Source organism: Sarcophilus harrisii, chromosome 2, assembly GCF_902635505.1.
Source record: "Sarcophilus harrisii chromosome 2, mSarHar1.11, whole genome shotgun sequence".
Taxonomy (NCBI): Eukaryota; Metazoa; Chordata; class Mammalia; order Dasyuromorphia; family Dasyuridae; genus Sarcophilus; species Sarcophilus harrisii.
Genome location: NC_045427.1, coordinates 141,657,489 through 141,683,283, shown reverse-complemented (window position 1 = coordinate 141,683,283; position 25,795 = coordinate 141,657,489). Strand labels below are relative to the sequence as shown.

Genomic DNA, 25,795 nt, shown 5'->3' with positions numbered 1-25,795 from the left:
ATGCAGTTTTTCCCCCATCCACATTTGTGGACCCACTGAAATCTATTCCCAGGTCCCTTGGGAATTGAGAGTTGACTCCCTCGTTAATAACCCTGCTCTGATATTATCAGTTACAGACCAATGGCTGAGCCACGCTGGGAGTTCCCTACATTGATAAGATCACAGATCTGAATAAAAATCTTCAAAGAGAATCTCTGAAGCATGATGCATTAACACATGACTTCAGAATGCTCAGCCATTAATTCAACAGCAGTGAAATAAAGGAGTCTGTCATCAGGAAGAAGGTCTGGCTCTACAAAAGGAGTCATCTACACATAGGCACAGAATGTAAAAATCAAACTGATTTCCCCTTGACATGCGAAGCATGCAATCTACTCACCTGCAGAGATAAGCCCAGACCGTGAGTGCTTGAGCTTATGTCTTTCAGACTAAACCAAACATAACAAGAAAATGCCCCAAAGCCATTAAAAACTTAAACCTAGGAGATAGAACTGGAGATGGCTTTGTGAGAGAAATAAAGCAGATGCCAGAGGCTGCAGCTGAGTAAGCCACAGGCAGAAGCAGTTGCAAAGTTCTGTGCCCTGTCTAACTTTACATGTCCTGGTGCTAATAAGTTCTGGATCACTGTTGGGCTAATTACAAGGTAATTTTTCCAAATGAATATTATGATAAGCTTTGAGTGCTATTTAATTGGTGGTTTTTCCACCGTTGAAATATCAGCTTTTCCTAGGAGAAAAAAAAAAAGAAACTAGCAAGAGAAAAGAGAAAAACAAAGAAAAAAAGGAAATATTATCAACTGGGCAGCTGCACTTGTTAAAACATGGATGGGAGAGGAGTTCTTAAAAGTGGACTTTTATTTAACGTTTTTATTAGGTTTTTGCTTGTGCTGAAATCTAGTAAATTTGATCACCACTGAAAAAGGACACTCCTCCCCCCTCTCCCCAAAAAAGGAAAAAAAAAACAGCTTGGTAAGAAAGTGGGAAGGAAGAAATATACCATCATGATGTGTGTCTGTTGCCCCAAGGCCATAACAATTACCTTTCTAAAGCTGGCATCTATTAAAACAGCCTCCTTAAGGGTTTGCTATTTAACCCTTTCCAGGATGGCTGCCATGGCCCCAGGGCAAGCAGAGACCAGTTTATGAATCAGAGGCAGAATGACCAAGGGAGGCTTGAACATTTCAGCTGCTAACTCCTTTAATGTGGCTCTTTTTATAGCTGGCACATTTGCAGTCAGACCAAACAGCCCTGGTGGAAATGTGGCTTAAATTGCCCTTCACAATGCACTGGATCTAATGAGCCTACTCCCCTAGCTCATGTAATAAGTAGGTGTCAGAACTCCATACTGCAGAGCCTTTGTGATCCTCACAGGACAGTTATCTCAGAACCCTGCGGTGGAGAGACTGGCCCACAGATTAACAGATGAAGGCTTCAGAAGGGGGCACTTTTAAACTGCTCCTCTACAAAATACCCAATAGATCACAAAGAAAAGGGGGGGAAGAATCCTCTTAGAGGCAAGTAAGTACCAGACTGAAACAAGTTGGCTAAGTATAAAGAGTCCGATTTTAGAACTGTGGCACTGAATGGCCTTCTTAACCTCAAAGACCTGCAGTCGTTCACTCCATTTAAGCACAATGAATTGGCACTTTTCTCCCTCCCTTAGGCCCCTTGACTGCATAAAGTTTTTTTTAAGTGTTCTCAAAAATTTTTAAATCTTTCTTTTCCTCCCTCTTCTTTTTCATCTTTTTCCTCAATCTCTATCTTTTTACTCCAATAACTCTCTCATTCTCTGTGTCCCTCTCCTTCTGTCTCTCTGTCTGAAGTAAAAAGGGGAATCCTCTCTCTCAATCCTTCTATCTTTCTTAATCTTGCTCTCTATATTCTCTATGTCTCTTCTCCTCTCTTTCTCTCTGTTTTTGTTTTCTCTCGGTCCTCCAGGTTTCTGTGTGTGTGTGTGTGTGTGTGTGTATCTCATTCTGTTTCTCCCTCTTCTTCCTCTTTTCCTCTCTCTCCCTTCTCTGTCTCCTCTTCTGTCTCTATGTCTTTGATTCTATCTCCCTCCCTCCTTTCCTCTCTCTCTCTCTCTCTCTCACACACACACACACACACACACACACACACACACAAGCACACAGAACTCTTCATACAAAGAGTGGGCCCCAGACAAAGAGCAAGGAAACCACCCTGACAATTGGCTCTCTTGTTGTCAGCCTCAGCAAGGGACCCTGAGGATAGAGAAAGAGGCAGGGCCCGGGAGTCGCCTCTGACCTCTCAGGGCCTGAGGTGAACCTTAGTGCCTCGGGGGTCACTAAGAGCTTTGTGCAGCCATTCTCTGAGCCAGAGCCATCCTGAGTAGGTCCCATCTCCCCACCTCCTTTTGCACAGCTGTGGGCCCCCAATGTTCCACAACAAACACCACATTCAGGGTCCTTCTTCTAATTTGCATAATTTGTTAATGACTAAATTAAATCACTTCTAAATAGTGAGGGGAGATTTAACTTTTGCCTCACTCCTTGCCCCCATCCCAGCTATGAAAACTTCTGTTACAGCCTGCCTTAAAATACAACTTCTGCTTACAGCTGATTCCACCAGCTGTTTCATATCAAGTCTGAACGGTTTCTCTATGACACAGAAAGCTTAGACAACAGGCAAACCTTTCTGCATTAAAAGGTAATCTGAGAATAATCTGCCATAAAACATCCAGAAGTGCACCAGCTGTAGTTGGATACTTCCTATAAATCACAACACAGACTTCATGGATCTTAAAAATAATGACTCTTTAAAAAAATACAGATTTCAATTAAAAGGAGGCTCCTACCTCGATCTCTAAGTCATCAGGGTAATTTCATGACACATTAATAAACAGCTACTTAGTTTGTATTTGAAGGTGCTCCATAGAATTATGGCTTCTAGGCAATGAATGGTATGAGAGGTGCCCACAAACACTGTGGAGGCAGGACCCACCTTTCTAAGTGAGCATATTTGCTTTTGGAAAGTCCGATAAGACAAAAAGAGCGTGGGAAGGAGAGAGAGAAATATATTCTTGAAAATATCAACAGTCCTGACCATTTTGGTGGGTAGAGATTAGAGAAGATTCTCAGGGCTGACCTGAGCAGATATAGTAAAGCCAATGAGATGACTTTGTTTCCTCTTCCCCCTATATGCCTTGTATTATAATAATCATATTATTATTAATTACATCATAGCCCCTCAGAAGTCAGCTATCCCAAACTTTTATTTTATACGTCATTTGGTCAATAAATATTAGGTGCATACTATATGCCAGGCACCACTTAAGTTAGAAAACAAAGGTAAAAGATAGTCCCTGAAAAGCTCATAGTTTAATAGAAAACACTTTTTTTTTCAAATCCTTATATTTATTAAGAACCTAATGCACATAAACACACTATTATAATACTAAAGAGCTACAAAGAAAAAGGGAAACGGTCACTTTTTTCATGGGTGTTTTTTCCTATGCTACTTTGCATAATTGAAAACTCAGATAATTAAGTCTTTTTCTTTTTTGGTTAAATATGTGGGATTCTTCTAAACATATTTCCACATTTATCATGCTGTGCAAAAAAAAAAATCAGACCAAAAGATGAAAAATGATGAAAAAGAAAAAAGCCAGCAAACAACCACTAAAAAAGGACAAAAATACTTTGCTGTGATCCACATTCAGTTTCCATAGTCCTTTCTCTGGATGTAGATGGCTCTTTCCATCAGAAGTCTATTGGAATTGCTTTTAATCACCTCATTGTTGAAGAGAACCAAGTCCATCACAGTTGATCATCATGTAATCTTGTTGCTGTGTACAATGTTCTCTTGGTTCTACTCACTTTGTTTAGCATCAGGTCATGTAAGTCTTTCCAATCTTTTTTGAAATCAGCCTGCTTATCATTTCTCATAGAATAAAAATATTCCATTATATTCATATACTATAACTTATTCAACTATTCCCCAACTGATGAACATCCATTCCATTTTTAGTTTCTTGTCACTACAAAAAGGGCTACTACAAACATTTTTGCACATCTTGGTCCTTTTCCCTCCTTTAAGATCTCTTTCAGATACAGACTCAGTAGAGACACTGCTGGATTAAAGGATAGGCACAGTTTGTTAGCCCTTTGGGCATAGTTCCAAATTGTTTTCCAGAATGTTTAGATCAGTTCATAGCTCCACCAACAACTTATTAGTATCCCAGTTTTCCCACATCCCCTCCAATATTTATCATTATCTTTTCCTGTCATCCTAGCCAATCTGAAAGGTATGAAGTAGTACCTCAGAGTTGTCCTAATTTGCATTTCTCTAATCAATAGTGATTTGGAACATTTTTCCATGACTAGAAATGATTTTAATATGGTCTGTTCATATCCTTTGACCATTTAGTCATTGGGAAATGGCTTCTTATAAACTTGAGTCAATTCTTTATATGTTTTAGAAATGAGACTTATCAGAAACATTGGATGTAAATTTTTTTTCCCTGTTTTCAGCTGTCCTTCTAATCTTGGCTGCATTGCTTTTATTTGTACAAAAACTTTTTAATTTAATATAATCAAAATTACTTTGCATTTCATAATGTTCTCTAGTTCTTCTTTGGCCAGAAATTCTTTTCTAGAACACACAGAACACAACAGATTAATAAGAATTGCATATAAACAAAACAGGAGGTAATCAATACAAGGAAAGCCCTAGATTTAAGACGATCAAGAACCAAAGGTCAAGGGAGTGGCAAAGTCACACAAGACTTACTATAAGTATTCAGAAAGGAGATTTCTACCCAGGTTTTCTGACTTTATAGCCAGTGTTCTTTAAGTAGAAACATAATATGATATACTATCCCATATGGCACTTTAAGGATAACTTTTCCTCAGCTCTGCTTTTCTCTCATTTCTTCCCACTGTCCAGAGTTCTGGTTCTCCACCAGACATCATCAAAACTTAACTGTCTGGTATCCTATTACCTCAGAACTTTAGTAGATGATACCTTTCTAATCTAATAAATTAATTTCACAGAAGGTATAATGGATAAAAAGATAATTAGAGTTTTCACAGTCATTTCTAGGATTTAATTAGGTATTTTAACCTCTAGGAATGGAATATGATATATTTTTCAAGTGGCTATCAGTCTAGAAGAGAGGCAGTAATATGGAGGCAAGAGGCCTTTTGGATAATGTAAACATGGATCACATCTTAGTAAACATGGATCATATCTTACAAATATCCATCTAATCTGCCTGCATATAGATGGGCTAGATGATCTGCTACAATCATTATTACAATAACTTTCTTCAATCTCTTTCTGAAAGGGTCAAGAAAAATCACGTGGTAATTCCTTGGACTTCTCCCCAGAGATTATCCACCACTGATGATCTCCCCTCCCCCCTACAACTTTAATAAGCTAGTTATACAACAAAACAATAACAAACTTCCTCAATAATTCAGTGTTTGTTTTTGCAGGTTTTTCCCCCTCTTTTACAAAGGGAACAATATAATAAGGGAGTCTGCTTTAAGTGAAGAAAACGGGTGGAGGAAGTGCTTATAAAACCACACTTGATTCTTAGGTTATTTCCCATTTTCTGTCAGCAAGCTGAAAGTGAGAGGGAGTTACAGTAAGACCTCATTAATTCCAACCCTGCTCATTTGGAATGTGTGATAACTGGAAGAGAGGTTGGGTTGACGGTTGCCTTTTCACTATCTATGAATAAAAAGGGGTTGCTAAGCAAATTAACAGTGTAAATAGGATGGAAAGTGAATAAATTGTTTTCAAGTGCTTTAGAAACACATATTTACCCCAAAAAAAAAATTGATCCACTAATTACATATCATACTACACAGCATGGCATGCTGGGTTTAGAGTCAGGAAGAGTGGGTTCAAATGCTACCTCTAACATTTCCTGGCTTTGTCATCTCTAGGAAAGTCTGGCTCAAAATGACGTTCAGTGGGTAAAGTTATAGGAAAAGTAACACAATAACATATAGTAGGCACTTAATAAATGTTTATTAATTGACTTTAAATCCCCAAACACTCTATAAATGACAATTGTGGAGAATGTTATTATTATCTCCTCACTAGAGCTAGTCCCCTGAAAGAACTCAACTAGACATCAATTTGTTAGCTTAGAAATTATCCAGCCTTCAACAGAAACAAAACCATTCAATTTCTTATGTGATGCTTCATAAAGTCAGCAAGTCAGAAGGATTTTTCCTCCAATTATTCAAGTGAATGATGTTTCACTGTTTTGAATTTTGTATCTTACTTGCATCATTTCTAGTGTCAATGTAAAATTTTACTGATTTTATTTGGGGGGGGGGGGGGGTTAGAATTTGTACAGAAATGTAAACAAGGAAATTAATTGGTCACTTTGGGTCTAATCACTTATGACATTGAGGTTTTAATGATAAACACTGATACATTTATTAACAAGGAGCATTTTAAAGAAATCAATATACCAAAAGATATGAAGATATAAACCAGGTCTTCAAATATACAACTTTTAATTACCAAATCTTTGGAACATTCAAAGAACTTTACTCCAGCTTCAGATACAGCTTAACTGAAACAGTGTGTTTTTTAAAGAGAAAAGAAAAGGAGGGGAGGATCACGACCACTTAGTATCTAGTTATACCAACCACAAAAAAAATATTTGAAGGATAATGTTCAAAGATGAATTGAGACGCTATTAAAGAGTAAACTGAGCCGAATTAGATGTGTCACATGCCCAAGGGACATGCCCTCGACTCTCACACTTCAGACTTTTTTAAGTAATTAAAAGAATAAGATTTCCTTGACAAAAGAAACCTAATTTTTCAAAATCACTAAATTATAAAAGATCTCATTAACCATTTAATCCAGTCTATAGTTCCAACTGAACCCATCTATAGTATGCTCAATAAGGAGTCATGCAGTCTTTTATTGAAGACCTCTAATGAAGGAGATCCCACAGTCTTTGCTGGGCCATTCCATTCTACTTTTGGACAGCTCTAATTACTAGAAACTTTTCTTGTTGTTACTTTTTTTCTGACACCAACCATCAATATTCTAAATATCAAACTTTTTTTTTTCCTATGATGGCCTTTCAAATCTCCTATCATCCCTCCTTTCCTTAGATCTCCTCTTCTTTTCCCCAAGGTAAACATCCCCAGTTCTTTAAAAGCAATTTTCATAAAGCATCAATTTGAGGTCTTTTATTATCCTTATTATATCCTTTCTGGTCATTCTCCAAACTACTAATGTCCCTCCTAAAAATGTGGTGAACATCAAAAGCTGAAATGACTTCAAGTTATCAAACTTGTATTATATCCCATTATTTAAAAGACACTATTGCTTAGATGTTACAAATGCCAAATAAAAAAAGAAAGAGAAAGCAAGAAAGAGAGAGAGAGGAAGGAAGGAAGGAAGGGAGGGAGGAAGGGAGGGAAGGGAGGAAGGGAGGAAGGGAAGGGGGGAGGGAGGAAGGGAGGGAGGAAGGGAGGAGGGAGAAGGGAAGAGGGAGGGAAGGAAGAGGGGAGGGAGGGGAGGGAGGGGAGGGGAGGAAGGGAGGAAGAGAGGGAGGGAGGGAGGGAGGAAGAGAGGGAGGAAGGGAGGGAGGGAGGAGGAAGGGAGGAGGGAGAAGGGGAAGAGGGGAGGGAAGGGGAGGGAGGGAGGAAGAGAGGGAGGGAGGGAGGGAGGGGAGGGGAGGAGGGAGGAAAAAAGGGAGGGAGGGAGGGGAGGGAAGGAGGGAGGAAAAGAGGGAAGGGGGAGGGAAGGAGGGAGAAGGGGAAGAGGGGAGGGAGGGAGGAGGGGAGGGAGGGAGGAGAGAGAAGGGGAAGAGAGGGAGGGAGGGAGAAGGGGAAGAGAGGAGGAAGGAGGGGAGGGAGGGAGGAGGGAAGGGAGAAAATCAACATTTTCCTAATCCTCAGAGTTTACAATCTTTTAGACTAAAACTGAAATACAAATAAGGTCTCTTCATGCACTCTTTCCTCCACCTAACACCACTGCCTATGTCTTTAATGCTCTATTTCCTTCCCCAAGGTCTGTCAAATGAAATCTTACCAAGATTTACCACTTATCAAAAGTTAGTTCAAATGTTAATTCCCCCTTCCCACACTAGCTCTTTCCTTTGCTCCCAGATGAGTGACTTCCCTAGCACTTGTCCTTCTTTCCTCAAAATTCTCAAAATCCTTTGTTCACATTTCTATTTTCAAATGAGAAAGCATTTGTAAAGCACTTAGGACAAATGGCACTTAAATAAATGCTCAATATCTCCCTGTTTTGTTTTTTTTTTATATCTTAATTATTTGTATATAAGCAGCTTTCTACACTCTGTCAGACTGAAAGTGTTTTGAGAAGAAAGACTGTCTTTTCTAGCCTTTATAGCTTCCTTCTCACCTCCCAAAATTTGACACAGAGAAGACCCTTGTTGACTTCCTGGCCAAAATAAAATTATCTTTCCTGATCTCACAGTTGCTAGGTGTTTACTCCTTTGGGTTGGAGGAGGTAGGTGCGAATTAATCAGGATTAAGTGACTTGCCCAGAGTCACAGAACTAGCAAGCATCTGAGACTAGATTTGAACTCAGGTCCTCCTGACTTCAGAGCGGGTGTTCTATCCACTGCATTACCAAAATGACTTCATAAATACCTCACATTTTCTAATTTGTACATATATTTCATGCTTTCTCCCCTTCCTGCTCTTGTAAAATATAAATTTGAGGGAAAGAATTGTTTATTTCTTGGCCCTATATCCCCAGAACTTGGCACATTATCAGTCCCCTTGCCTAGAATACACTTCCTATAGAATATATGAAAAGTCAGCTTTCCACATAAATGCATCGGCAACAGGATATGATTAAAATGTACTCCACATCAGCCCTTTTTGTAGTGGCTAAAAACTGGAAACTGAATGGATGTCCATCAGTTGGAGAATGGCTGAATAAATTGTGGTATATGAATATTATGGAATATTACTGTTCTGTAAGAAATGACCAACAGGATGATTTCAGAAAGGCCTGGAGAGACTTACATGAACTGATGCTGAGTGAAATGAGCAGGACCAGGAGATCATTATATACTTCAACAACAATACTATATGATGACCAGTTCTGATGGACCAGGCCATCCTCAGCAACGAGATCAACCAAATCATTTCCAATGGAGCAGTAATGAACTGAACCAGCTATGCCCAGAAAAAGAACTCTGGGAGATGACTAAAAACCATTACATTGAATTCCCAATCCCTATATTTATGCACACCTGCATTTTTGATTTCCTTCACAAGCTAATTGTACAATATTTCAGAGTCTGATTCTTTTTGTACAGCAAAATAACGTTTTGGTCATGTATACTTATTGTGTATCTAATTTATATTTTAATATATTTAATATCTACTGATCATCCTGCCATCTAGGGGAGGGGGTGGGGGGGTAAGAAGTAAAAAATTGGAACAAGAGGTTTGGCAATTGTTAATGCTGTAAAGTTACCCATGCATATATCCTGCAAATAAAAGGCTATTAAATAAAAAATAAATGTACTCCACATTAAAATGAAGTGGAGAGCTTCAAATGCTTGCCTTCTTCATGGTCAAAATCAAGCACAAAGCCTCAGTAACATAAAGAAACAGAGCCTAAACAGGAGGAACAATGTGACGTCTATTTCTTCACCATATTTCTGCAGTCTTTATAAATTCTCTCAAAGGTCCCGTTTCATGATTCTCAATGTTTAGGGTTAATGCTTTAGTGCCACTGACATGAGATAAATACAAGCTTTGATGGGACAGAAATGAATGTGCATCTAAAATGATGTATGTCCCCAAGGTGCGTTTGGAGACAGGAATGCACACACATGGCAGAAACACGGACAGATCAAAGCTTTTGATGGTTTTCCTCCTAAAATGAATTTTGCTTAAATACTGATGACTAGGTTTATGGCCTTGCACCATGATATAAAGACAGTTCTATTTATCCTTAATCTTTAGGAAGAAAAGAAGGCCCACCTCAATGAAGATTAGTCATGAAATATTGTACCTACAACCTGGAGTCACAGACACAACTATCATTGTCTTTCCTAAGAGATGAGTCACCACTAAGCAGGTGACAAAGAGAATCTCTGATTTTTTTTTAACATTTCCAATAAAGGACTTCCTAATTCCTCACTGCCTTGTAAAAAGAAGAGAGAACTCATTTTTCTTAGGATTAAGCAAACAACTCTACACGGTTATTTGGAGATTAACCCATGTCTGGACTGTGCAGTGATGTGTGACTATAAAAGCTAATGGTGCCCATCACCCAGCAAAAGCTGGAATGGAACAAACACACAAGCGAAAAGCACTTGTTATGTGGGTTATAAAATGTTACTGCTCACTGTCACAAAGCGGTGGAATTAAGTAAGGCAGTGATTTTCAGTCTTTCTGGTTGCTTTTGTTGACTTTAGTTAGCTAAGAGGAAAGCTGTCAAGGAGCTCTCACATTTACAATGTAGCCACAGGATGACAAAGAATGCATTATATTCCTAAGGTAGCCTGGATGATGTATTCCACAGAGCTGCCAAGGTAGGGGCAAAGTCCCTTCAACAATCTCTGAGATGATTCTAGGACAATCTGTACACCACCATGCCTAATTGCGGTTATAAAAAGCTGAAAAAAAAAAAAAAAAAAAAAACAGGAACGTGCTTTGCATGTTTTTCAGCATTCAATCTGACGTGTTTATAACATTAAAACTAGGTGATTGCTTCCCCCGAAACTACATTACTGTGACTCACCAGCTGGCCAGGTCAAAGTTGTAAATACTATCCCTCAGAAGACATTGTCCGTTTAATACAAATACATATCCCTCGAAAAATTTGTGTCCGTTAAAATAAATAAGATATTTATATAACACTTTAAAATGCACAGAATGCTTTATGTACATTGGACTATTGCAATGGTTTCCTAATTGGTTTCTGACTTCAAGTGGCTCTTTTCTCCTGCACCACAACTAACAAAGTGTTTTTCCTAAAGTACAGGTCTGACCATATCATTCATCTAACTCAATCAATTCCAGGGATTGCCTGTTGCTTCTGGATTAAAATATAAACTACTGTTTGGTTTTTAAAGTCCTAATAACTTTAGGAGTCAGATCACATTTCCATCTTCATCATATCTTATCCTCGCTCGTCAAAGTCTAGTAATATTGGCTTTTGGATTGTTCTTCACACCTGACTCTATATCTCCTGTCTTGTATCTTTACATCAAAGCTTAGAATGCTGTCTCCTCACCTCCACCTCAAGGAAGCTCTTCCTTCCTTCAAGACTTAGTTCAAGTATCACCTCCAAAACAAAGTAGTTATTGCTCCTACTCAATGAAGGAGTCAGACAACATAGTGGATAGAGCACCAGAGCTAGAATCAGGAAGACCTGAGTTCAAATCTACCCTCAGATAGGTAATTCGCTTAGCAAATGTTTGCCTCAGTTTCCCCATATGAAAAATAAGCATCTTCCTCCCAAGTGATTGGGAGGATCAAATTGAATAATGCTTGTAAAGTACTTAGAATTGTGCTGGCATACAGTAGGTGATTAATAAATTCTTGTCCCTATCATCCTTTTTCCCATCTACTAGTGTTCTTCCTCCCTAAACTCTTTATATACATACTCTGACACACTCATTTTCATTCTCTCTCTCTCTCTCTCTCTCTCTCTCTCTCTCTCTCTCTCATACACACACACGCACACACACGCACACACATGCACACATCTCCCTGATAGAATGGAAGATTCTTTAGAGGTGAGAATTATTTCACTTTTGTCTTCATATCTCCAATACCTTATATAGTTCCTAAAACATAAGTAGACAGTTAGACTCTTGTTGACTGATCCATGACCCAATTTGAGCCTCACAAACATTCTGTGTGACCTGGTCCCTACAGATATTATCTTAATTTTTATTCATAAGGAAATTGAGAGAGATGAAGTGATTTGCGCACAATCACACAACTGGTCAATGTGAAAGGCAGGATTGGAAGCCAAACCATAATATATGTTATCTCTCATAAGTTAGTAAAGCTAGTAAGGGGTAGAGATAGGATTCCCAGGTTACCATTCTGTCCCTTATTAGTTCATCTGCTATACTAGGTGCCTTGGAGGATTCAAAGAGACGTGAAACTGTCTCTGTTCAAACAATCAATCAACATTTATTACTTGTTATTTATTATGGCTATTAAGAGGCTTATTACAATGCAGAGTAACATATGGTGAATGGCAAATTATTTTGTAGACAAGAAGTGCCATAAGAACAGTTACAGGTGGGAATTGGCTCATATTGGCTCCCTGACAGCCAACTGTTAAATTTCCAGGGTGAACATTTATAACTTAGCAAACATTACCAATAGAGGCTTAATATATTGTTTTGTTGATTTTCTGACTTAAGAAAATGATAAAGTGTTAATGATAGAGATTAAAATTAAAAGTGGGTCACACTCACGTTTGAGAGGGGAAGGAGAAGAAGTTGACTGTTAAACATTTACCAGCATACCACTGGCAAAAGAATGCAGAGAAAGTAGAGATTGTGATCTAAGTGGACACCCACAAATCATCTGAATATTAAAATCATACAATATATCATTAAATCACAAAGTTAGAAAGGACCTTGAAAGCCACTTAGTCCTACTTGTACAGAAAGAATAACCTCTGAGATCATCTCTTTCAACGATTTCATTTTATAGACCCAGAAATAGACCTTCAGAAAGAAATGATTTTTTAAGTTATAGAGGGAGCAGCAGAACTGAGCCCAGAATCCAAGTCTTCCATCTCCCAGTCCATCCTTCCACTATATCATATTTCTGGAGCTCAATCTTTAAAGTGTGAACAAGATATGTCTAAGCAAAGAAGAAGGATGACCAAATCCACTGAGGGACAGAGGCCTCATATTATAACTGAGAAAAACTACATAAGTAAAGACAGGTATTTGTAAGTCATTTGGAGGGAACAATGAATAAGTCAATTTGGCTGGAGCAAAAGTTTTAAGAAAGAGTGAAATAAGACTGAAGAGAGAGATAGAGGCTAAATAGATTGTACAAAAACTTGAGTACCAAGCTAAAGAAACTGGCCTTTATCCAATTGACACTGGAGAGCCATTGATGGGTTTTGAGTAGGAGAGTGACTTGATCAAAATAATACATTAGGAAGATTAATCTGGCAATATAGTACACAGGTAGGGAGTCATAAAAAGAGAATATTCTCTTTTACTGTTTTTACTTTGGGGGACAATCAGGATTAAGTGATTTGCCCAAGGTGACATAGCTAATCAGTGCTTGAAACTAGATTTTTTTTTCTAGCTTTTTTTTGTTGCATGCCTAATTCATTGATCTTCTCTTTCTCTATTTTATACAAGTAAGCATCTAGAGATAAAAAATTTCCCCTAAGAATTGCTTTGGCTGCATCCCATAAATTTTGGTATGTTGTTTCATTATTGTCATTCTCTTGGATGAAATTATCAATTGTTTCTATGATTTGTTCTTTTACCCACTCATTTTTTAGGATTCGATTAGTTAGCTTCCAATTAATTTTTGCTCTTTTTTCTGACCCTTTATTATATGTAATTTTTATTGCATGATGATCTGAAAAGCCTGGATTTACAATTTCTGCCTTTCTGCATTTGATTTTGAGGTTTTTATGTCCTAATACATGGTCAATTTTTTGTGTAGGTTCCATGTACCACCAAAAAAAAAGTATATTCCTTTTTGCACCATTCAGTTTTCTCCAAAGGTCTATAAAACATCTTTTCTAAAATTCTATTTATCTCCTTAACTTCTTTCTTGTTTATTTTATGGTTCATTTTATCTAGTTCTGGGATAGAGTGAAGATGAGATCCTCCACTAATACAGTTTTGCTGTCTATTTCTTCTTGCAGCTCTCTTAATTTCTCTAGGAATTCAGATCTATACTACTTTTGTATTGATATTACTTCATTATCTATGGTACCCTTTTATAATCCAGGTTCTTCTTTAAAAGGAACAGAATGGCGAGAGTAATCTATACCCAAACTCAAATACAAATGCAAGGGGAGAATACAATTTTGAAAATTCAATTCAATTCAACTCTGGATATATACCTGTCTTAACACCCTCCTATGTAGAATGGCAATCAAATAATGGTGATCTCTCTGAAAATTTCTATAAGCTTGATTCCCTTTCTGAGCCCTATAGGACACAAAAATAGGTCTGATAAATAAAAAATAGGTAGGATAACTTTGTGGGAAGAAAACCTTCTTCTTTGGCTCTTCTCCCTACTTTCTTACAGAATACCTTGCTTTTCTTTATGTCTTTAAAAAGCAAACCTTCTTCCTTGCTTCTTTTAAAAGAGGGCCATGGAAAGCCACATGTAATATCAAACTTTTCCCACTGGTATATTTTGCTAGATTATGTTTTTTCCTCCTCTTTATTTTTGATAAGGAATTCTCTGAAAGGACAAAAAAGAGAAAAATACCTCTAGAAATATAGGTAACAAAAACAAAAGATATTAAAAAATTATTTTCCGAAAGTATCAGACATAAGATACTGTGTAGCTAGGCAGATAGCATGCATTTGCACACTGAACCAGTATCACCTTTCCCTGGCCATGTCTTTTTTAGTGCTATGTGTTTCATAATCAAGCAACAGCCTAGAAAAGGGTCTCTGTGGCCACGTAAACTTGTGGTCAGCCTTCCTCTCTCCTACCTAATCTCTCCTACCTAAGGGAAGAACTAAATTGGAAAATAGAGTTTTTATTCTATCCTGATCAGACTCTATCCAGAATATCTGGTTGTGTTCTAGATTTTAGGGAAAAAATGATAGTCTAGAGAATTTCCAGTAGGAGGTAAGCAGAGTAATCATAGGATCAAGAATCTAGTGTCAGTTCCCTAATTTTACAGATGAAGAAACTAAGGCACAAAGAAGTAGGGCAAGTAGCCCAAGAGTTCATGGAATATGAAAGTTGCATTAAAGAACTGGGACTGTTTAGCCTAGAGAAGTGGTCTTCATACTAGTGGTCTTCAAGTATATGAAAGGCCGTCACATGGAACAGGATCAAAATGTGACCATAGAGAACAAAATTAGGATCAATGGATAGAAACTGTAAAGTGGCAGAATCAAGCCTGTTATATCCAACAAACAGGGCTTTCCTAGAATTAAATGGAATACTTTAAGGGTAGTGGAATTTGTCTTCCAGCAAAGTCTAGATGACTAATGTTCAGGTAGTGGCAGGTGGAATTCTTAGTTAGGTATAGGCTAGACTCTATAGTTACTGAAATCTCTTCCAACTCTAAAATTCTGTGAATATTACTACCTACACACACACACACACACACACACACACACACACACAAGTATGTGTAAATGTGTGTATCACATATTACATCAGAAAGCCATGATTAGGAATACATAGATATTAGCTTCAACATTAAAGTATCAAAGGTCATGGAAGATGATATTTTGGAAGGCAAAGGAACTAAGACAATAGCCAAGAATCACTTACCCGGCAAAATTAAGTATAATACTTCAAGGAAATAGAAATTCAATGAAATAGAAAGATATTAAGATTTCATAAGAAGACCAGAATTGAACAAAAATGTAATCTCCAGTACCAAGACCCAAGAGAAGCCTAAAAATGTAAAAGAGTGGGAAGAAAATATAAGGGATTCAATGCAACTGAACTGTTTACATTCCTACATGAGAAGATACTTTTAATTCTTAAAAAATTGTACTACTGATAGTATAGTTAGAAGGAATATACATTGGCAATAGATATGGATATAAAATGACATAAAAATAATTAAGGAAGGAGAAAGAGGAGTACACTAGGTGCAGAAGGAATGGAAAGGTAGAATGGGTTAAATTATTCCATGAAAAGGTACCCAAAAATATTATTGTGGAGGGAAAGATGGGAGAATGAGTGATGGGTATCCCTTGAATCTAACTCTCATCAGTATTGGCTCAAAAAGGGAATAACATATAATATCAGTCTTATCCAACAAGAAAGTAGAAGGATTGGAGATTAATTAAATGAGTGGCTGGGAATGATAGAAGAGAGGGAAGATCAGGGGAGATGGAAAACAGAAGCAAAACACTGTCAAGGCAGGAAAGAGTAAAAAGTAAGAAAAAGGGCAAACAAAAGGAAAAATTTGATGGAAGGAAATACATGGTTAGTAATAATAACTGAATGTAAATCTATTGAACTCTCCCATAAAATGGAAGCAGATAACAGAATGGCTTAAAAAAAAAAACAGAATTCTATAATTTGTTGGTTATAACAAACACACTTGAAACAGAGAGAGACACACAGAATAAAGATCCTGATTTCAGACAAAGTAAAAGCAAAAGCAGACCTCATTAAAAGATATAAGGAAGGAAATTACATCTTGGTAAAAGGTATCACAGACAATGAAGTAATAGCAATCCTAAATATAAATGCACTAAGTAGTATAGCATCCAAATACTTAAAGAAGTTAAGTGAATTATAGTTCATGATAAAACAAGAGATAAAGAGCATTACAAAATGTAAAACAGATCATTTTGATTATATTAAATAGATTTCACACAAAGAAAACCAGTGCAATCACGATTAGAAGGAAAACAGAAATTTGGTAAACAATCTTTATAGAAAATATCTCTGATAAAGACCTCATTTCTCAAATATGTAGAAAACTGAGCAAAATTTATTAGAATACAATCCATTCCCCATTTGATAAATGGTTAAAGGATATAAATAGGCAATTTTCAGATGAAGAAATCAAAATTATCTATAGGCATGTGAGGAAGTACTCTAAATTATTTTTGATTAAAGAAAGGCAAATTAAAATAACTCTGGGGTATCATCTTATATCTATTAAAATTAACTAAAATGACCAAAAAAATGAAAATAATAAATATTGGAAAGAATGTGGGAAAATTGGGACATTAATGCGCTGTTGTTGGAGTTGTGAACTGATCCAACCATTCTGAAAAGTAATTTGGAACTATGCCCAAAGGGCTATAAAACTGTGCATATCTTTGATTCAGCAATACTACTTGCTAGGTAGATGATAAAAAATTGGAGAAGGAAATACATGTGCAAAAATATTTATAACAGCCCCACCATAAAGGTGGCAAAATATTGGAAATTAAAGGGATACCCATCAATTGAGGAATGGCTGAACAAACTGTGTTATATGAATGTATTGGCATACTATTGTGTTATAAGAAGTGATGAATAGGCAGATTTCAAAAAAAAAAAAAACTTGTAGGAACTGATGAAAGGTGAAAGGAGCAGAACCAGAAAAAACATTGTGCATAGTATCAGCAACATTATGTGATGATCAACTATGAATGATTCAACTCTTCTCAGCAACACAATGATTAGAGACAAATACAAAAGGACTCATGAAGGAAAATTCTTTCAAATACAGAACTGATGAATTCTGGATGCAAATCAAAGCATACTTTTTAAAATTTATTTTATTCCTTTTCATGTTTTTTCTCTTTTGATCTGTTTCTTCTTTCACAACTGTGACTAATATGTTTTACATGATAGCACATGTATATCCTATATCAAATTGCCTACTATCTTTGGAAAAGGGGAGAAGAGAGAGGGTAGGAGAGGGAAAAATTTGGAATTCAAAATCTTATAAAAAATGAATGCAAAAAAAAGTCTTGACATGTAATTGGAGGAAAATATTATTTAAGAAATAAAATAAAAATATTTGGAGAAGAAAATGGCCAACCACTACAGTATTTCTGCCAAGAAATGGGGTCACACATACATATAAACACACACACGTGTGTATATACATGTATGTGATTCCATCAACTAAATTATAATTGCATTGTTCCCCCCGCCCCCAATAGCCACTAAAGCATGTGCTACCTGGTTACATCAGTGGCTCAAATTGGCCAGATAATTACTTAACATCCCAATTCTTTCTGTCAGTGTGGATTCAAATTGTGTGTTGTTCATGAAAATTAATATTCACATTTGGGACCCAGATTCAAGATGGCAGTCTCTTTGGAGAAACAAATATAGCAGTTAACAACACTAACTTCATGAGAGAATTATGTTAACTTTGATTCTTAACAGACTTTTCAGAAATGACCCAAAACAGCTTAACTTTCTTGGCTCAAGGAACAAATTGTAGAAAATTTAGGAACCAGGGCTAGCCAATTAAAGGCATCTTTTTACCACAGTGAGAAAAGCTTTTCCCCAAATTACTTGACTGCTTTGAGTCTAACATGCTGTGTTTTGCTTTAATCATCTCATCAGATCTGTACTTTATCACTGTTTAATAGTCATGCACATGTTACACATCTAGGCATAGATATTTATATACATATACACATACATTGTATATACATGGTCACCAATCAAAATGAATCAAGATATACACAAACACTTAACATGGGCACAACATAATGAAATTTGATTGGCTTGGGCTGGCAAAGATGTCAGTTAATGTAATTATAGGGTGACCACAAAATGGATGGGGTCCAGCAGCCACACACTATTGGACAAACCAAAGTAAAAGAGGGGAAGAAAAACATGAGCTAGTTTCTAGTGGTACTCATGGAGCTCCCAGGAATGCCACAAACCTGGCATCCCAGTATCAGTAATGGTGCTCCTAGTACAATTAAAATACTTCCATCACCATCACATAGCTATGAGTGTTTGAGGCCCACCGCAATAAGATGGTAGAACACACTTTAGTACAGTGGAAAGGGCAATAATAACTCCAGAATCAGAGGATCTGGATTCAAATGCTAATTCTGGTACTTCCTACGTCTGACCTTCAGTAAGACAATAGCCTCTCTAGGATTCATTTTCTTCCTCTATAAAAGAATGGATTGAGGTAAATGGCATCTGAGGTTCCTGCTAACAAGGTCTGTGATTCTATGATAATAGTGATGCTCTGACATAAAGAGTCTATCTCCTTGACTGAGAATAAATTTTTTCAGAAATTGGCATGATGCAATAAGAAAAAAAAGACATTATTTAAATGGCTTCTCAAAGGCAGATATTAAACTCCTACATGGCCTATCCTCTCTACTTCCCTACAACAGGGAAAGAAAAACAAATTAAATAAGTAATAATAGCTAGGATTTCTATGTATCACCTAAAATTTTGCAAAGTTTTACAAATAAGATCTCATTTGATCCTCACAATAATTCTGGGAAGTAGACTTTTTAATTATCCCTATTTTATAGATAAGGAAACTGAGCCAAATAAAAGTTTATGTGACTTGACCAAGTTCATATCACGTAATTGAAGCCTGATTTGAACTCAGACCTTCCTGATGCCAAATCTAGCATACTGTTCACTGAGCTATGTAGCTATTTCAACAAATTGAGGATGTGGCTAGAGATTTCCTTTTATAATAAAATCTGATATTCCTGTAGTTGTCTATAGTCCTCATCTTCCTATTACCTGAATCTGATGCAAGTAAATTTATGAAAAGTTACTTAGTTGATTGGTCAATCTTATTCTTTATAGACAATGTACAGAGAGATCACTTTGGGCATCTGAAGACATGGGGTCCAGTCATGATTTTGTAATTAATGAGTGTGGATCCTTGAGAAATAAGCATTTATTAAACACCTACTATGTATCAGGCACTAGGGACACAAAGACAAACAATTCGTGTCCTAAAGGAAATTATATTCTAATTGGGGAAAACAATAAGTACATATAAAAATAGATATGAATATATGTATCTGTATACACACATACAAAGAAAACGTGAGATAAATATCAGTAAATTTGTTGGCTGGAGAGGTGCTGGAAGAAAATCATGAATTTCTTGACCTCAGTTTTCTTATCTATAAAGTAAAGGGGAGAATAGATGACCTCTAGTATTCTTTCCAGCTCTAAAATTCTTGGAATCTATGATTACTAAGTGAACCAAAAAAAAAAAAATTACACCCTTAAAGGAAAGTTCAGATGTGAATTTTAATAGACACTCTCAAGTACCTTACTACACACTTTACTAACATTCATAAAAACATATATTTCATTGCTGGACTGTAGGGCCCAAATGAATTCTGATTTTAGCATCACAACTTAGTGAGACAGTTCCTTACCTCTTTGCTCCAAAAGAGGTGACCTAGAAGGTCAAAACTAAAATTCTCCGATTTTGATGATATATCTAAAAGGGGTTATATTTGTATTTAACAATTAAGTGAAGCATCATTATTGGGGAAAGAAAAGCAAAACATGAGTCCTTTATTTGGTAGAATATATTGTTGTCCACAAATACAGCCATACCCTCATTTCACTGCTTCATGACTGTACCTCCTGTCTCCCCAACTAGACTTTAAGCAACTCTGAGGCACAGGCTGTGACTCACCTCTCTTATGTTCCTCCTCAATGCCTAACATCATGCCATACCTTTAGTCAGAGCTCAGGAAAGACCTGTTGAATGAATTCCCAGAATTCAGAGTGGGAAAAGACCTAAGGGGTCATTTAGTTCCTTCTACACCCTTCAAAAAAAAAAAAAGGTGGCTCTCTCTAAAAATAGCTAATAAAATAGTCATCTAGACTTTGCTTGACATGCAGCAAGAAGACATGGTGAGAAAAACCCAACAATCTCCCAAAGTAGCCTATTCTATTTTGACCTCAAGCCCAAATTTCCCTCTTTGCCACTTTCATCCACTAATCCTAGATTTGCTAAACAAAGTCCAATTGCTCTTGTCCATAATTTTTCTGGTTATTGTTCAGTCATATCCAATTCTTCATGAATCTCTTTGGGGTTTTCTTGGGAAAGATAATAGAATGGTTTGCCATCTCCTTCTCCAGCTCATTTTACAGATGAGGAAACTGAGGTAAATGGAATTAAGTGACCTGCTCAGCAATACACAGCTAGAGTCTGAGTTCAAGTTTGAATTCAGGAAGATGAGTCTACCTGACTCCAGACCCCACACTGACCACTGTATCACCTCACTGCCTGCACAATAGTTCTTCTGATATTTCGATGTTAGTATCACAACAGAGTCAGTCAGTTCTTTGGCTCAATCTTCTCACCTCTAAAACAGGTGAGCTAGAAGATGTCATATCCCATACCCATCCAAGTCCTCTTTCCAATGAAACATCCTCAGTTATATGATATGAATCTGAGGTCCATCACCAGTCTGGTTGCCTTCCTTTGGATGCTCTGTAGCTTAACAATGTCTTTCAAAAATGCAGTGACCAGCACTGAAAGCAAAATTCCAGTTATGCTCTGACCAGGGCACAAGACAGAAAGACTACCCACCGATTAATGAGAGACAACTTGATAGATTGGAGTGCACATAGAATTAGAAATCAGTCTCTGGGCTTAGCTCTGCCAGCTAACCAACCAGGCAATCTTGGGCATCTACAGAATGGCACAGCTAAACTAGACCATCTCTGATGTCCCTCCCAGTTCTGACATTCTTTAATTTCATAGGATGATGTCAGAAGGATTAGTTTCTCATATAAAAGGCCATGTTTAAATTACAGTTCTTGCTTTTTGTCCTGCTTTTAACTTTTTAGAAATTAAATTTAGATCCAAAATTGCCCTTTTCATGTCATGAAACATTAGGGATTAGAATCTCAATGATGTCATACTTTAAAAGTCACCTTCTAAAATCTGAGCAGTGTTTGAAGACAGTAGGGCTTTTCATCTGGGGGCCTTACTTAGCTCTTTTGTAAAGAGGACTCTAAAACAGACTGAAAACAGACCTAGAAGAGACTGGGAAGGAAGAAAATGAAAATATTTTAGGTGAGCCAGTTCCTTAGTGACTTGGACTGGGATAGATATTTATCCAAGCATGAAAACTAGGACATAATTCTTAAAATACTAATGAGAAAAGGTGGAATAATGTTGTTTATAAAAAGTTGATTCATTAGAACATTCATTCCAGGACAGGCAAAGACCAAAGAGATCCTCTCTGTAAATTAATGTCCATCATTCTGATTACCTGACCTATGTTTGGATTGGAAGCAAGCAAGGAAGCTGATGTCTCAGCGGGGAACCTCTGACCCTCACAACTGAGATAAGAGAATTCTCTGAAATGTCATAGTCACAAAACTGGCCCCTTTCCAAGAGCAAGTGGAAACATTTATGAATATGAAGATACCACTCTCAGCTATTGATAAATGCCAGACTGGCTTAAGGGATCTGTGGACATATGACACATCTAATGTCTATTCTCTAAAGCAGCCATAATAGATCGTGTTGTAAAAACAAGTAGCTCCCTAATGACCAGAGAGCCATTTGGGTGTGCTGACTTTTGCTTCTCTTATTATGGGTCTAATCCTCTGATGAGTCAAGGAGCCCCACCAGACTGATTTTATCTTCTGTGAGGAAAAAGATTCCTTCCTTTAGAGAGATATTTGAATGATACTAGATGCTCAAAACCACTTTCTCAAAATTTTCACTTCAGAGTTACTTAAATTATAATAATGGTACTCTTAATTTAATGGTGACAATTAACTTTTATACATCATTAAATAGTTTTTAAAAAATCTCACTGGATTCTCACAACAACTTTAAAAGGGAGGGAGAATTAGCATCATTTTTCTCATTTAACAAATGAAAAAACTGAGTCTCAACTCTTATTTCTAAAAGAAAGCTTCTTTTATTCATTTAAAACATCAGACTTGTATAAATGAGGTACATTTCATTGCCTTAATATTTTATGTTTAAGCAAAAGAATCCTTGGTTTGGTCAGAATGTATCTATTGTTTCTCTAAAAAAAATAAAATAAAATAAAAAATTTGACATACTCCTACTTGCTTCTTGTATTTCCCTCGAAAGAGTATCATACTTCTAGGTGACTGTCTTCATTAACATATTTTTTTGCCATATTTTAAATTAGAGCATAGAATCATTCAATCTCATAAGTCATTTTATCCAGCTCCCATTTCTACATAGCACTACATTTTTCAGACTAGAGATTGGTATTAATTTTTTTCTTAAAACATTTCTGAGAAAGGAGATGTTAAAATTATTTCTAGTGCCCAATATCTTTTTTTTGCAACCCAACAACTTTAGACACAAGGAGTACTGTATATTCAACAAACTCGTGTTGGAACATCCCGTCACATTTATCATCGTCATCTTCAAATTCAAATTGTACTTCCAAAAGTACTTTAATGTAGTATGTGTAAGGCACTATGCTAGGTGCTGGAGGATACAGAGATGAAATGATATAGTGTCACCCTTCCAAAGGCTTATAGACTACTTGAATAGTTAAGACAAAGAAATATCTATAATAGAAATTAGAATCTGCTAAATGCAGTGATTGGCACAGAGCCATGGATAGAGTAGGTACTTAATAAATACTTGTTGAATTGGAATGAAAGTTTCAAATAAAGTGCTCTGAGAAATCCCATTGTTATCTTCATGCCACATTTCAGCTTGTGTCCTCAGAGTGAATCTATTGCACTCACTCCTAAAGACTGCTTTTCACAGCTTTGTAGTCCTAGAATCTACACTCCAAAGAGAATTGTCATAAAACAAATGCTATTTTTTTCACTGGAAAAAAAATGTTATAAATGAGGCCTTTGTTCCTGACCAAGGAATTGTCAGCAAATAAATCAGAGATATAACTAACAGTATATCATAAAAGTTACAACCCAATACCTCTATTATCATTTAATAGAAAAATCATGCTACAAGTTTTATAAAATGGATATAAATGCACTATATATATTTGAAACCTATGTTTAAATTAGGTCCTGGCTATGATCATGAAAGGTTTGATTATTTGTATGTGTATATGTATGTGTGTGTGTGTGTGTGTGTGTGTGTGTGTGTATAAAGCAAATGGGCTTTGAGCCATAGAATACATATATATATCTAATGCAAATGTACAAGAACAAATATATAAATGTGTATATGTGTACACATACACATGTATACATACATATGTGCATATGATTTTAATGGACAATGGGAAGAAAAGAATTCCTCTATCTGATATCTCCCACCCAGGAAAACCTGACATAGTATCTGACTTATGTCAATCCTAGAATCTGACTCATATCCCCACTCAGGGAAATCTTGGGAATAAATTGTTTTGTTTAGATCTTCCAAACATAGCCCTCAGTTCTACAAATACACAAATGAACAATATGTCAGCTATTGGCTAAGTTTTATATAATCCAACAAACATACAAATCAGGTTTGACCCAAGCAAGATTCTTGGTCATCAGAAAAACTCTTATTCCCATTCAGGAGGGTATCAAGCAAAACTACCTTCCATCAAGTCATACCTTCCTTTAGGATCTATGCAGACCACATTACTCACAGTATTACCGAAAGGATCCTTCTACATTGCTCTTCAGTGTTCATTGTTCTCTACTGTGAAGAAATGGGGGCAAGAGGGACATCTTCTCCCCACAAAAATTATACACAAGCCTATCAAAGCCAGTTTGAAACAAGGATTTCAAAAGTATACAGTACATTTATACCTATTTTACAGGACTTGCAGCATGATTTTTCTATCAAATTTTAATAGAGGGCTTTAGTTGTAACTTTTATGATATGCCATTAAATCATATCTCTCATTTGTTTGCTGCCAACTCCTTGGTTGGGAACAAAGCAAGAGCAAGGCCTGTATACTTGCTTCTCCCCATAAGGCTCTGTTCACCATCATCCCTTGGTACACATGATTCAACACCACACCAGTCTCTTCAGTGCTGACAAGGGTCACAAGTCTCCTCATCATCATCATTGTTCTATATTCATTTCCATATTTCAATCTAGGGCCAGCTCCTTGATGCACAAGATTCCCAGTGAGGGATATATACAGCTCTCTTCTTTCATGACTCATATGTTCCTTATTATATCTGAAAGTGCAGCCTTTCTTCAATACATACCACAAAAGCCCCCAGTGGATATGAGGCTTAACTGAATACCAATTATATATTAATAAGGACACTCTATTTTAAATTATGACATATAAAAGTTCTATCTAATAAAATATACATTCTACAAAAGACCTTAAGCATTAACACTATTTGTTTTATTAGAATGTATGTAAAAAATAAAAGTATTTCTATTACTATATGGACTATATGCAAGGGGCAATGGTATGCCAAAAAAATGTTTAACAACCAGCTTTCCAAGTTAAAAAAAAGGACACATGACCCACTTTTAAGTTTAATCTGTATTATTAACATTTTCCCCATAATTTTTTATGTCTAGACAATCAACAAAACAAAAATCAAACCTTAATTTGTAGCATTGGCTGAGTTCCAAGATATAAATGATCACACTTAAAATTTAATGATCATCACTCTCAAGCCAGTATGAGCTGGCTCCTTCAAAATCCTGGTTTTGTGTGTCCACTTCTAGATGTGATTCATAGGGAAGCATAAAAAGATATTTCTAGAGTCTTTTCCACCCTTCTTTCTCCAAAGAAGATTTTGATACCAGCTAGGAGGGAAAGCAAAAGAATGATGCCATAGGCTGGTTACTTAGTTCTTTTCAAAGAAAGGGTACCAGGATAAAATTATATCTATCCATCTTCCTAAATATTGTTAGTTTAGAAGAAATAATTTTTAGGTTCAAGCTGCCCTCCTGATCAATATCTCTTAAAAGGAAAGAAGTAGCCCAAGCTATATATCCAAGGCTTAATTCTTCTCCTATCAAATGCCAGTTGCACAAAGCAAAACGACAAATAAACCCATTTATCCAAGCAAATGGTGAATAGAAATTAGGGAAAGCATACGTATGAGAATAGGAGACTACCAGAAGAGAGATATTTCAGTTCAGCTAAAAGAGAAGATATGAGATCTTTCCCCAAGAGAAATTCCTCAAAGCTAGGGATAGGAATATGATCAAGCTCCTCTACATATCAGCTTTTTCTCAGAATCTGTCTT

The 25,795-nt window shown here is 36.5% G+C and overlaps 1 protein-coding gene and 1 long non-coding RNA gene across 6 annotated transcripts in view; one reads left to right on the top strand and one right to left on the bottom strand.

The window, feature by feature from the left end:
• ACOXL (acyl-CoA oxidase like) overlaps window positions 1-25,795 on the bottom strand; it is a 495,343-nt gene that overhangs the window by 361,072 nt on the left and 108,476 nt on the right. The window lies entirely within an intron of this gene.
• On the top strand, window positions 213-10,805 carry LOC116421436. 2 transcript variants are annotated; one of them, XR_004231794.1, is made up of 3 exons: window positions 213-1,517; window positions 2,528-2,669; window positions 9,953-10,805. It is a non-coding gene; the product is annotated as an uncharacterized LOC116421436 (long non-coding RNA). The 2 variants fall into 2 exon arrangements; XR_004231795.1 differs by lacking the exon at window positions 9,953-10,805 and having other exon boundaries at window positions 2,528-2,771.